Below are 12,316 nucleotides of genomic sequence, written 5' to 3' on the forward strand. Positions count from 1 at the left end.
TGTTGGTACTGAAGCTTTCTGAAAATTGAAGCTTCTGTGATACCACAGTAGCAAACAAAATTGGCGTATTTTCCTGTGTATGCTTTTACCTTCATCATAATCTTGTCCCCTTTATATAATTTAAGCATCCCTGTTTGACATTAATGACTAAACTGTTTTACTACTTTAACACCACATCCTGTTTTAAACTAGGCTTTTAAACATAAAATTATAGGCAAGAACTTTACCGATAACAAGCACAATTCCTTACCCCCACCTCTGTTTTTCGTAATAGTACACATTCCTGAGAGAATAGGTGCGGTACACAGGAAAACATGAACTGAATTCAAATATGTGAAATAAATCAAAAAAGGTGAATAGTGACTGTAGAAAATGTATTAGATAAACATTTTTTTTTGCATATTGAAGATAATACAGTACTCTAATAGCCCTTAATCTGAAAAAAGTCAAAAACACTCACTGGTCAATCTTTTTCATCTTTAATTAAAATGATTTTGCACAAGTACCTTGTTTATCTGTTATAATAATGAAGGAAGATATACTATAGTATGCTGATTAGATGGCATTTTCTGAGATATAGAATTCGACTTCTCTTATGGTTTAAGGTTACCCATTTCCTAAGGGAACTACTATATCTTCTGGCAAGTTCATATGCACATGCTTTAAGCACATTGCTTGATTCTAATCCCACATATCAAAGCCTGTGCCCTTTATTAATTTTAAAGGTTCATAGGTATGTATTAGGCAGTTTGCAAACCATTACTGGCCTAGCCAATAACCCATATTCAAATATTCTCTTTAGCCTCGATGAAAGCAATGCAAGATAGGCCAGGGGAGAATATGAGAAGGAACATTCAGTTATCTAGGTTTATCTTGGAGGTGATAAGGATCTTCTTGACATGTTATATCATTTAATATTCTGATCCTGTATTACATTTACATAATTTGTATATATTTTAGACTGTCTGTAACTAGATTTTGATAAGTGTATTTAAAATGGATTACGTGCTATTGACTTAATTTTATTAATGCTTTTCAAAATATTAAACGGTTAGTTAACTGTTTTCATTTACATTTCCAGACATCCCACAGTTAGTGTGAATAAAAGGTATCTTTCCCAAGTGTGAACAGCACATAAGACAGCAGGGCATGGTTTCTAATACTTCTTCCAGTCCTTAAAAGGTAAGATCTTTGTGGTTCTTGTATATTTTGTGTTTGCTTCCTGTACAGACAATTTCCATTGCATCTATTACAAATTAAAATATGCAAAATATAGCTAAATTATTTAATAGTTAAGAATGCCTCAAAAATGAAAATGTAATATGAGATCTTATCCAAAAAACTGTAAAAATTAGATTTTTTTTCTTGTATGCAGTGGTTCAAATGAAATCTAAGTGTGTGTGTGTGTGTGTGTGTGTGTGTGTGTGTGTGTGTGTGTGTGTGCATTTGCATGTTCATGTGTATGTTTGTTACAAAGATATCTGCAAATCAGTTTTGTAAGCTGACAGCTGAGCAAATACTATGGGAGGATCTGGGTTTGGAATGATAGCATGCACATAATCTTTTCTTTATCACATTTGCAAATCAGCATAAAAAGCAGCAACATCAGCATTATAATTGCAGCTCAGAGAATTTAACTGTAAACATGTAAAAGCCAAGCATTGGACCAACCAAAACTGCCTTCTGCGAATACATTTCTAACTGCACTTTTATATTTCTCCTTGGTTTAATTTTCTTATTTTTAAAATGTATCTGTTAAGGAAGCATCTTAACATCTCGTCAATGCTCCACAGTATTTGAATTTCCTATGTAGACAACAGCTATACATGTTTAAGTTGTTATTTTAAATTGATATGTGTTTAAATGTGAGTATTATAACATTAGCTACAGACCAGATGTTTGCCTCTCCCCCCATGTATTTCTGGCCATGATATGAGCTAGGGCATGTTATGTAAAAAGCTGCCGAAACAATATTTCACAGTTCTATGTTTTCTGCTTTAGAACAGGAATTACTATATAAGGCATGTTGAATGAGAAAAAATAACTACTGAGTTCAAAGCTACTTGAAACGTCAAGGCAAAGTAGTCTTAGAGAAATAGTAAGTTAACTGCTAATGCTGCGGTAATCTCTTTGTGGGTAGTTTATGTATGTGCTTTTCTTCAAAAATATATAGTATGTTCACTGATCATACTGTGTTAATCTCTCTGTGAGCAGTGATATTTTTAGTTGTAATTTATGACATCATTAGACTGCTGCTTGTGATTCTATATACTTTGGTGATAACTTGTCTGTAGCTTTAGGTTGCGATAATGACTGAAAAGAGTCTTCAGATCAGTTCATTTTCCTAGTTAATAAATGCAAACAAACAAACAACCAGGTAGATAAATAAATAAATGTAACTTACCACAATATATATGAATTAAAATGCAAATGAATTAAAATATTAGTGAATATAGCTATTTGTATTTTAAAGAATGGCACAATGGGTTAAAATTCTAATTTTATACTTAACTGCATCAGTTTGTGCTGGACATCTCTTATAATGCTAATTCAGGAACTAATTACACATATTGGGGGTTGGCATAGGGTTTAGGTGTTTGCATAATGATCAAAGGGTTTACTTCCCAGACAAGTGGTATAGACTTTGATTCTTACCAAGGAAAATAGGCTATTCTTAAAATGGCCCGCAAAGGAACCTAGTGTAGTGCTTCCTATGAACAGGCTATATAGCACAATCAACTGTACACAATACAATTAATTTTTGAGAGCATTAGACAAATTGACAGTGAATCTCTGTATTAAACTTGCAAATATGTTATGAAGGTAATATGAACAGTCTGTATAGTAACCAGTCTAAAGAGCTCTAAATACACTGAAGAATTCAATCAAGAAAAGTTTCCCTCAGAAAATGTATAGCTGATACCATTTCAGTCATTAGGCATTACTTTACATAAATGTAAATATAGTGGCTTATTTATAGTGCTGAAAAGTAACATACATTTTCACCAAATAGGAATAATAATAATTCTTCTTCTAATAATAAATAATAATAATAATAATAATAATAATAACAATAATAATATTTTTGAAGCCATATTTTTGCTGAATGTTTGATAATGCAGTTTCCTTAAAGGTCTAGCTTTACAATCTACATTATAGTACCCTTACACTTACATAATTATTGGTAAAACTTGATAATAAAAGTGCCTCTGTATCAAATCTATCAAATCATTAATTAAGAAACCTAAATTAAAATGTACATAAGCAGAAATATAGCAGTTTGGTTCAAATTTATGGTTCTGAGTTAGAAAATACAGTTATGTAAGTAAATATAGCATAGCAATAGATATTTGCTGACTTCTAGAATGGTTGCAAGTTGAATTATAGCTTAATGCTAGCTCTCCCATTGTGAAAACAGAAACTCAACAGAGAAGGCCAGTGAATTTTTAGTGTTTCTGGATAAATTTCAGTAACTGGCTAATAAGTGCACTGCCTAGATGCCAGGAAAAAAATATATAAAAGGACCTGAAGGAAAATCAGCTACAAAAGGTGAGAAACAAACAGTGGCTGGGAAAAGTACTGCAGCTGTTAAGCAAAAAGCAGTGCAAGCTCCAGACATGACTTCCAGTAACCTAGCGGAAAGCATAATACAACTGCACACAGACCTGGTTAAAATAAATGAAAAACTGATGGGAGGATATGGTCTCAAACAACAAAAGGCTGGAAAATGGAAGAAGCTTTAAACAGATATTCAGATAAGGTGATAAAACTGCAAAAAAACAGAGGGTGAAATGAAGAAAAGGCTGGCAGAATATGAGACTGCTCAAGAAGAGATGGTTAAAATAATAGAATTAGAGGACAGAGCACATAGGGAAAACCTGAGATTTTCAGCTGCAGCAGAGAAGCTGGAATGAACAGATTTATTAATTTTATGAAAGCACAAATAAGCAACTAGACTGGTATTCCACAGCAAGAGTTGTAAATTGAAAGTGTGTATGCTCCAAACCTGGCTATGATAAAGTAACCTAGACCTTTAATAGTAAAGATGCAATCTTACCAGCAGAAGAAGTTGATTATGATAAAACTGTGGCAGAAGGACAAAGTGCTAAAAATGGGAGACAGCAGAGTATGTGTGTGTTTGGAGAATGATTACTCATTGTACACCAAGCAGAAGAGGAGAAAATATATTCCACTATTCAGGGAATGAGAAAAAGCAGGTATGAGATTCAAACTGCTGTACCCAGTTATGTTAAAAATATTCTTGCCTGAAAGGAAAATTACATTTTTGATGAAGTAGTTTGTCCAACAAAAAAGGGAGCTGTGAAACAGAAGGAGATTCTACTTCTTGTTCTTCTGGTAATAACAACCCAGAGAGACAGTGCCAGTGAAACCTTTTCCAATGTTTCAATAGAAAATGCTGGAGAGAAGGAAGAGAGCATCAGAGCTGACTAGAAAAATCGAGAGTATATTGGAAATGAAGCAGAGACAGGATATGGGAGATGGAGATGAATAGGAATAAAACCAATAACTTGGAAACTGACAAATGTGTGATTATTAAGCAATAATTATATTTGTGAAGTATGACAGAACAATAAAATCTGGAAATATTGGACTATTTTGGACTTTGTTGGACTTGTGGGGGACTCTAACGTATATGCCCTACATCAATGTCATTAATGTTCTGAAAAATACTTATGGGTGGGGAAGATAAGGGAGAAAGTTAACTGTAAGTAAAACTATGTTTTTCTTAATTGTGCTGTTTTTATAGTGCATGATTTTCTTTGCATGCAATAACATTTTCTCAGTTGTTTTTCAGTGTAATGGTGATACTATTGTAAACAGGTGCTCTTGTTTTTTTATCTTTCTCCCTTCTCTCTTTCTCATTATTCAGTTTTAAGAAATGTGGGCACTGCAGTGTAAAAAAAGTGTGGTTAAAAGTGCATGACAAAAGAAAAAAATAATGTGTTTTTTCTCATTTTTGCATGGGGGGAATGACTGGATTAAGACATTTAATTTGATCTAGTAAAAAGATTTAAGAGACAGCAAGTAAATAAAAGAAGAATATTGAATATTATTAGGCTTTTTTCTAGCAAATAAATCTATGCTTAGTAGCAATTTTATATCTGGCCCTCATGTCTCCATGGAAATAATCTAATAAAGAGAAATTGACTAGAAAAAAAAGAGAAATTGGCTAAACGAGCTATAAAGATAAGACAAAATCAGACAGCACTTAGTAGAAGCACAGGTTGAACCATGCGCCTTAGCATGGATAACCTTTCTTTTATGTTAACTCATGTTTGTGAGTGTAGCTGCCAGTTTGGGACATTTGCTCTTATCAGGTTGGTAAAACTTGAATATTTGAAGATCTACATAGTTTGGGGTGTTAGGATTAAGCTAATAGGTTTTAGGGGGTATTGTGGGTATGTTTTTTTGTGTGTGTGAGGGCTTTCAATAAAGCAGAAATGTTTGTAAGATGCAATATAGGCTTAAATGCATGTGTCAAGAAACAACTGTATAAAAGTTCAACCTGCCAGTGTATGCATGTAACACAAAAGCTGGAACTACACATTTAACAAAAAAAGCTGTTATACATAAAAGGTGTAAATAATAACTTTTTAATACAACATTGCTTTCTGTAATGTCTTTAAATGTTAATGGTCTCACAGATAAATACAAAAAAGAAAGAGTAGTGAACTATAGTAAAAAATGTAGAATACAAATTGCTATGCTGCAGGAGACACACTTGGAAAGAAGTGAGCATGTGAAACTGATAAAAAAAAGGTTTTCAGGATGGTTATTTAGTGGAATACTTGGAACAAAGGAAAAGAGGAGTGTGTGTGTGTGTGTGTGTGTGTGTGTGTGTGTGTGTGTGTGTGTGTGTGTGTGTTTCTTTCAGCTTTTCCCGGTTAGGGGTCACCACAGCAGAACTCCGGTCTGCTAATGATTGGCAATAGATTTTTACAGTGCTGAGGTGCCAGCTCGATGCCCAACCTTCAACGGAGGCATGCCCATTTCACACATGTCTTTTGAATGCCACTCAACCGCGGGGAGGACATGCAGACTCCACACAGAAGGCACTCCAGCCGAGAATCAAATGGGAGAACCTTTTGCTGTAAGCCGACAACGCTACCACTGCACCACCGGAAAAGAGGAGTACTTATATTAATTGCAAGAGGATTTTCAGTAATGACAAAAGAGGATAAAAAAAGATAATAATGGTAGATTTGTGGTAGTAAGGGGCTACTGGCAAGGGAGGAGGATTACATTGGCATGTATTTATATTCCAGCTAAAACTGCTATAATGGAGCTTAAGAAATAATCAGCTTTCAGTGAGGAGTATTACTTATAGGTGGGGACTGGAATTTGATTTACAGCAGCGAAGATTTGTCTGGGGGGGCCAGAAGGGAACGTTTAACAAAGGAGTGTAGACTTTTGATGAAATTTATGAAAATATCTGGCATGGAAGCTGTGAATTCAATACTAGGAGTTTAGAATAAAGTTACATATCATTCCCCAAGATACAAAACCTGAGCTAGGCTAGACAGAATTTGCATGTGCATTTAATTGAAAGTTTTGATACACACTCAATAACTATTTCAGATCATGTGCTAATAATAACTAAAATAAAAACACAGGGTAATGAAATAAAAATGAGGCAATGGCACTTTCCCGCCTATCTGTTGAAAAGAGAGGAATTTAAGGAATGGGTAGTGGAAATTATTCAAGAACTATTAGAGAATATAGAAATGTGTTCTTAAAATATAGCTAGGGAGTGGGATAAAATTAAAGAGGAGTTTAAAAATAGGGTGGAAATGCATATTGCAGAATAGGGGGATTTCACAGAACAAGAACAGGAGCAATTGCAGAATGCTAAATAGAAAATAATGTATTACATTGATAATATACATGCATTTAAAAATATTGCTGTTAAGCAACTGCTTTTGATAAGAACTCTGGAGCACAAAAACTTTTAGCACACCGACTCAGGCAACAGAAAGTAGAAAGGGCTGTTGCCAAGCTTAGGGAGCCTTTAACAAGGTAGGTATCGAGAGATCCTGTAGCGGTATTAGAATATTTCTGAAATTCTATGAAAGTCTGTAAAAGGCAGAGAAATATGGAAATGAAGAAAAAGTGCAAATGGAAATGTTTATGGAATAATTAAATATGCCAAGTGTAGAGGTAGGTGAGGCTCAATTATCAAACTCTGGACCCTACCCAGTTTGGATTTGTAAAAGGCAGATCATGTCTCCTAAACCTGATTGACTTCTTTGAAGCAGTCACCAAAGCCATCGATGAGGGTAAAATGGTTCACACAGCTTATCTAGATCTCGCCAAGGCTTTCAACACCATCCCCCACTCTGGAATTATAGATAAGCTCACTAAACTAGGTATAAATCCCTATGTCACAAGATGGGTTGCCAACTGGCTCATGGACAGAACCCACACTGTGAAAGTAGCGGATTCCAAATCCGACTTCAGACCAGTGACAAGTGTAGTACCACAGGGTTCATTCTTGGGTCCTCTCCTGTTTGGTATCTACTTCTCTGAAGTGCAGGCTAACACAGAAGGTCTTTGGCTAACAAAGTTTGCAGATGACTGCAAACTAGGAGCCATAATCGAAACTCCTAACGATGTGGACAAACTACAAAAGGGCCTCACTGAGATAGATACCTGGTGTCAAAGCCATGGCCTGAAGCTCAATGCCAAAAAGTGTATTGCCATCCCCTTTGGTAAAAACTCTGTACCCATGAACTACCACATAGCTGGTAGTCTACTTAATGCTGAAAATGTGATAAGAGACCTTGGGACACAGGTGGACAGTAGTCTCTCCTTTGATAATCACATCACCACAGTGGTCAGGAAATCCTTCTATGTGGCTCATCTCATCACAAAAGGATTATCATCCAGAAAAAAAGAGGTCATTGTTCCCCTCTACTCATCACTCATTAGACCCATTATAGAGTACAACGCCCCTTTTGGTATGTACCTCACAAGACATCTACAACAACTGGAAAGACCACAGAAATACCTCACAAAGAGGATTACTGGCCTCAAACAGATGCCCTCCGCAGACGGTCTAAAAAAACTACAGCTTTACACCATCGCATATCGCCTACTCAGGGGCGATCTCTGCCTAACATACAAAGCTATGTCAAACCCAGAACTGTTGGACATGCTCCACTTAAAGAAATCCCAATCCCTCTGAGCTGCATGCTCTACGGACCTAAACCTTGTCACCACAATAAACAGAACATGCTGGAGGGATAGATTCCTGTCCCAGAAACTTCCCATACTCTGGAACAGACTACCTATCTATGTCAAACAGAGCTCCTCATTAACACTCTTCAAGAAATATCTTGATGATTAGATGGGAAATGGGAAATTCACCCCAGGGATCACTTCTGTGGCTCTGCTCGACAGGGGCACAGGAAAATAATTTTCTTGGGTGGCGAAAGCCAGGGTACATTTTTTGGCTAGGCTTATATAGGCCCTAGGGCCAATAGCCTAGTACCTACTTATGAACCTATGAACCTATAATAGTTAGGATAGGAGGAGATGCGATATAAATAGTGATGCATAACCAATCTTCAGGAAAGTTCCCAGGAATAGATGGTATTCCAGTGGAAGTTTGGAAGTGTAGAGAAAAACTGATAAATATCTGGAATGTTTTGTTTAACAGTGGTTTAAGAGGAGGAGAAGTACCAACATCGTAGAAAAATGTGATGGCAGCTGTAATACCTAAAGAGGGTGAAGATCCATCAGATCCAGCTTCATACAGGCCCATTTCAATATTAAGCCATGATTAAAATGTGCTTATGTCTATAATGACTAAAAGAATGTTAAAAGTGATGCCAAAATTGATAGACAGAGATCAATGTGGTTTTGTGGAGGGGAAGCAAAGATTCCACAACATTAACAGAACATTGATGATCCAGAGGGAAGCAGAATGTAAGAAAATACCATGGTTGTTGGTGGGTCTTGATGCAGAGAAAACATTTGACAGAGTAAGCTCGGACGTCATGAGAAGGGCAATGGAAGTATTTGGTTTATTAGGAGAATATATGAAGGATGAGATGAAAATTAAAGTGGGTGGGGTCTTGTCTGATACTTTTCGCTTGAGCAGAGGAACCAGACAGGGGTGTCCTCTTTCCCCTTTGTTATTTGCAATTTTATTTATTTATTTATTTATTTATTAGCATTTGTTGATCAGGAAAGTCTAGTGGGTCAGCGATCCATTTTCAGTGGAGGTCCGGGGTGAAAAGCTCCATAGAGTATTACAAAAAGACAGTGTTTAACATAAGATTGAAAGTATTACAGATATAACAGGTAATAAAGCATTTTACAATTTACAATTCATAGGATTACATTAATATTGCATTAGGCATCATTACATAGGTTCAGATGTTAAATCAGTAGACACACATGGATTGTAATACAGCACTTTCTTTGCAGAGAGTGCAGTTTACAGTATTATTGTGAAAGGCTTTGTGTAACTTACATATGTCAGTCTAGGATTTTGTGCTGTTTCAGGTGGTTTGCTTCTAAGGCATGAGCAAGATGGATTCTTTGGATAATGAGATTTTAGAGCTATTTTGAAAGATTTTGGATGGTCAGTTTGGGTTATTTCGGATGGTAGGTTATTCCTTAGTTTGGTGATTGAATGGGAGAACAGACATTGTCCAGCTCTTTTGTTGGGTTTTGTTACAGAAAGCATGAGCTTACTGGAAATCTTGTGGGGGTGTAAGTTTGTAAGAGTGAATCAAGGGCAGGTCATTCATTAGGTTTACAGATTAGCTTGTGAGCTAAGGTTAGTTGGGTGTAGTGTAGATGGTGGGAAAATTCAAGCCATTTTAGTTCGGTGGTTGCTTGGCAGTGATGAGATTCTGGATATGGGGTGTTTTGTGCAGGTCATTGATGAAAATATTGAACATTAGAGGGCCTAAATATGATCCTTGTGGTACTCCTATATTGTTGGGTTGGTAAGTGGATTGTACATTTTGTCACCTTACTGATTGCTCCCTGCTTTGTAAGTAAGAGATGAACCATTTAAGGGATTTTGGGGAGCAGCCTAGTCTTGACAGTTGATTTACTAGCTTAGCATGTGACACTGTATTGAAAGCCTTAGAGAGGGTCTAGTAAGATAACTGAGGTATGATGACCTGCATCTAGGGCTTTGTTGACAGTGTCAGTGAAAGAGAGTAGGGCAGTGACAGTACTATACTCTGAATGAAACCCATGTTGGGTAGGCGGTTGAAAAGCATTACTAGGTAGGTGTTTAAGTAGTTGTGAGTGGGCACATTTTTCCAGGATTTTTGATAGTGGGGAGAGTATAGAGATAGGGTGGTAGTTAGAAAGATCATGAGAGTTTTACTCCTTTATGCAATGGGGAAATTATAGATTTTTTCCATAGGAGGGGAACATAGGATTCAGAGAGAGAGCGATTTATGAGAATGGTAACTGGATATGCTATTGGTATAGCTGCTAGTTGCAGGTATTCAGGGGTAAGATTATCTGTAGACAGTGAGCAAGGTTTGAGTTGTTTTAAGAGTTTCAAGATCGGGGGGTGGGTACAGGTTGGATAGAGAAGGAGTTTGCTGGGTGAATATTAGTGTGATCCGAAAGGGAGGGTGTGTGTTCAGTAGGTAGAGGAAGGTGTGTATTAGGGTTAGATGGGCAGTCTTTGAGTAGATTTTGAATGGTAGACATGAAGTAGGTATTAAACACTTGGAACATTTCTTGTGGTGTTTTTTCTGGTGCAGGGGATAGGTTTTGGATGGTACCTGGATTAAGTAAAGAGGTGACAAATTTCCAAAACTTTTCGGGGTTGTTGTATGAGGAAGACAGTTTGGTGAAGAAATAATCTTTTTTATCCTGTATCACTAGCTTTTTTGATTTGTTATGAAGTTGTTTGCAGTGTAGTTCATTTTGTTGTGTTCTATCTCTTAGCCATATTTTCCAAGCTTTGTTTCTCAGAAAGATAGTTTGGTTTGTTTTGCTAACCAGGGGGCATGATTAGTTTTTGTTTGTTTAGTACGCATAGGAGCTAGGCTACTGAGGGTAGCTAGAAAGAGTTTGTTGAAATAATCAATGGCTTCATCTAAGGGGAGTCTTTTTAGTGGGTTCCAGTTATAGGAGTTTAGGATACTTATAAACTGATCTCTTTCAAAGTGGGCAAGGTTTCTGGAGGCTCTGTATGAATGTATTTTAATTGATTGAGGTTGAGTCCTATAGGTATATACTGGGAGATGGTCAATTGGTGTATTTGGTAGGGTGCCTGAGTTTGTATAGCTTTGGGGATGGGTTACTAGTATCCAGTCTAAGGTTGATTCAGAGTCTGTTAATAGACAATGAGTAGGAGTAGTGATGAGTTGAGTAAAACTATGAAGGTTTATGCTGTATGTAGGTGAGAGGGTGTCTAAGTTTAACCAATTAATGTTGGTGTCTCCTAGAATTCTAGTTTCATGCAGTATATTCTGATTTATCCAAGATAGAAAGTCTTCGAGTATGTGGATATTATGGCTTGGGGGAATATAGATTACAGCTATGCATATTTGTTTGTTTCTATTTATGTGAAGGGATGTGAGTAGGAGTTCCAGCTTTTCAAAAGTGGGAAAGGGTTTTGTACAGGTTGTTATTTGTAGTGAGTTTTGATAGATTAATGCTACACTGCCACACTTTTTATGAAGTTTGTCTGAATGAATTATATTATATCCAGGAGGGAGAATTTCAGTGTCAGCAATGTGTGGTTTTAGCCATGTTTCTGTTACTACAATAATATTTGGGGTGTGTATAGTTATCCAGATGTGGAATTAAGTTATTTATTGCAAATTCTATAAGTATTTATTGTTGTTAGGAGAAGCATGTGGTTAGATGTGTGATTATGTACACTAGTGGTGGATGTATGGGTGCGGTGATATAACTGGTATGCTTGGTTACTGGTGGATGTGGGAGTACAAATTGGGCCTGGGTTTGGATGGATAGCTCCACATTGTATTAATGTGTGGAGTAGATACAGTTTGATGTGGGTATATTGTCTAAGGGTGGTGGGTATGTAGTGTAGTACTAGACATAATTTAAATTTAGGGGTAAGCGGTAGTAGTTTTAATCTGTATGTGGTGATGGTATTAGTTGATATTAGACAGGGAGAGATATCCAAGTAACTAAGCTTGTTTAGTTTTACAGCAAGGGTTTGTGTACCAAAAGTGGTTGGTGGGGGGTATATGGCGTTATGTATGGATGTGGTTTGTGTTAGTAAGGCTAAAATTAAAATATGGCTCACGCAGGAAATGATACTAATTAGGTGATGATGTTTATG

General features: G+C 36.5%; 1 protein-coding gene across 1 annotated transcript in view; it reads left to right on the plus strand.

The window, feature by feature from the left end:
- BLK (BLK proto-oncogene, Src family tyrosine kinase) overlaps positions 1-12,316 on the plus strand; it is a 961,491-nt gene that overhangs the window by 369,865 nt on the left and 579,310 nt on the right. Inside the window, exon 2 of the mRNA XM_044062787.1 lies at positions 1,082-1,182. The gene's annotated coding sequence lies outside the window, so the exon portion shown is untranslated. The remainder of the gene's footprint in view (positions 1-1,081; positions 1,183-12,316) is intronic.

Source organism: Protopterus annectens, chromosome 2.part1 (genome assembly GCF_019279795.1).
Source record: "Protopterus annectens isolate FY-2018-M chromosome 2.part1, PAN1.0, whole genome shotgun sequence".
NCBI classification, from domain to species: domain Eukaryota; kingdom Metazoa; phylum Chordata; order Ceratodontiformes; family Protopteridae; genus Protopterus; species Protopterus annectens.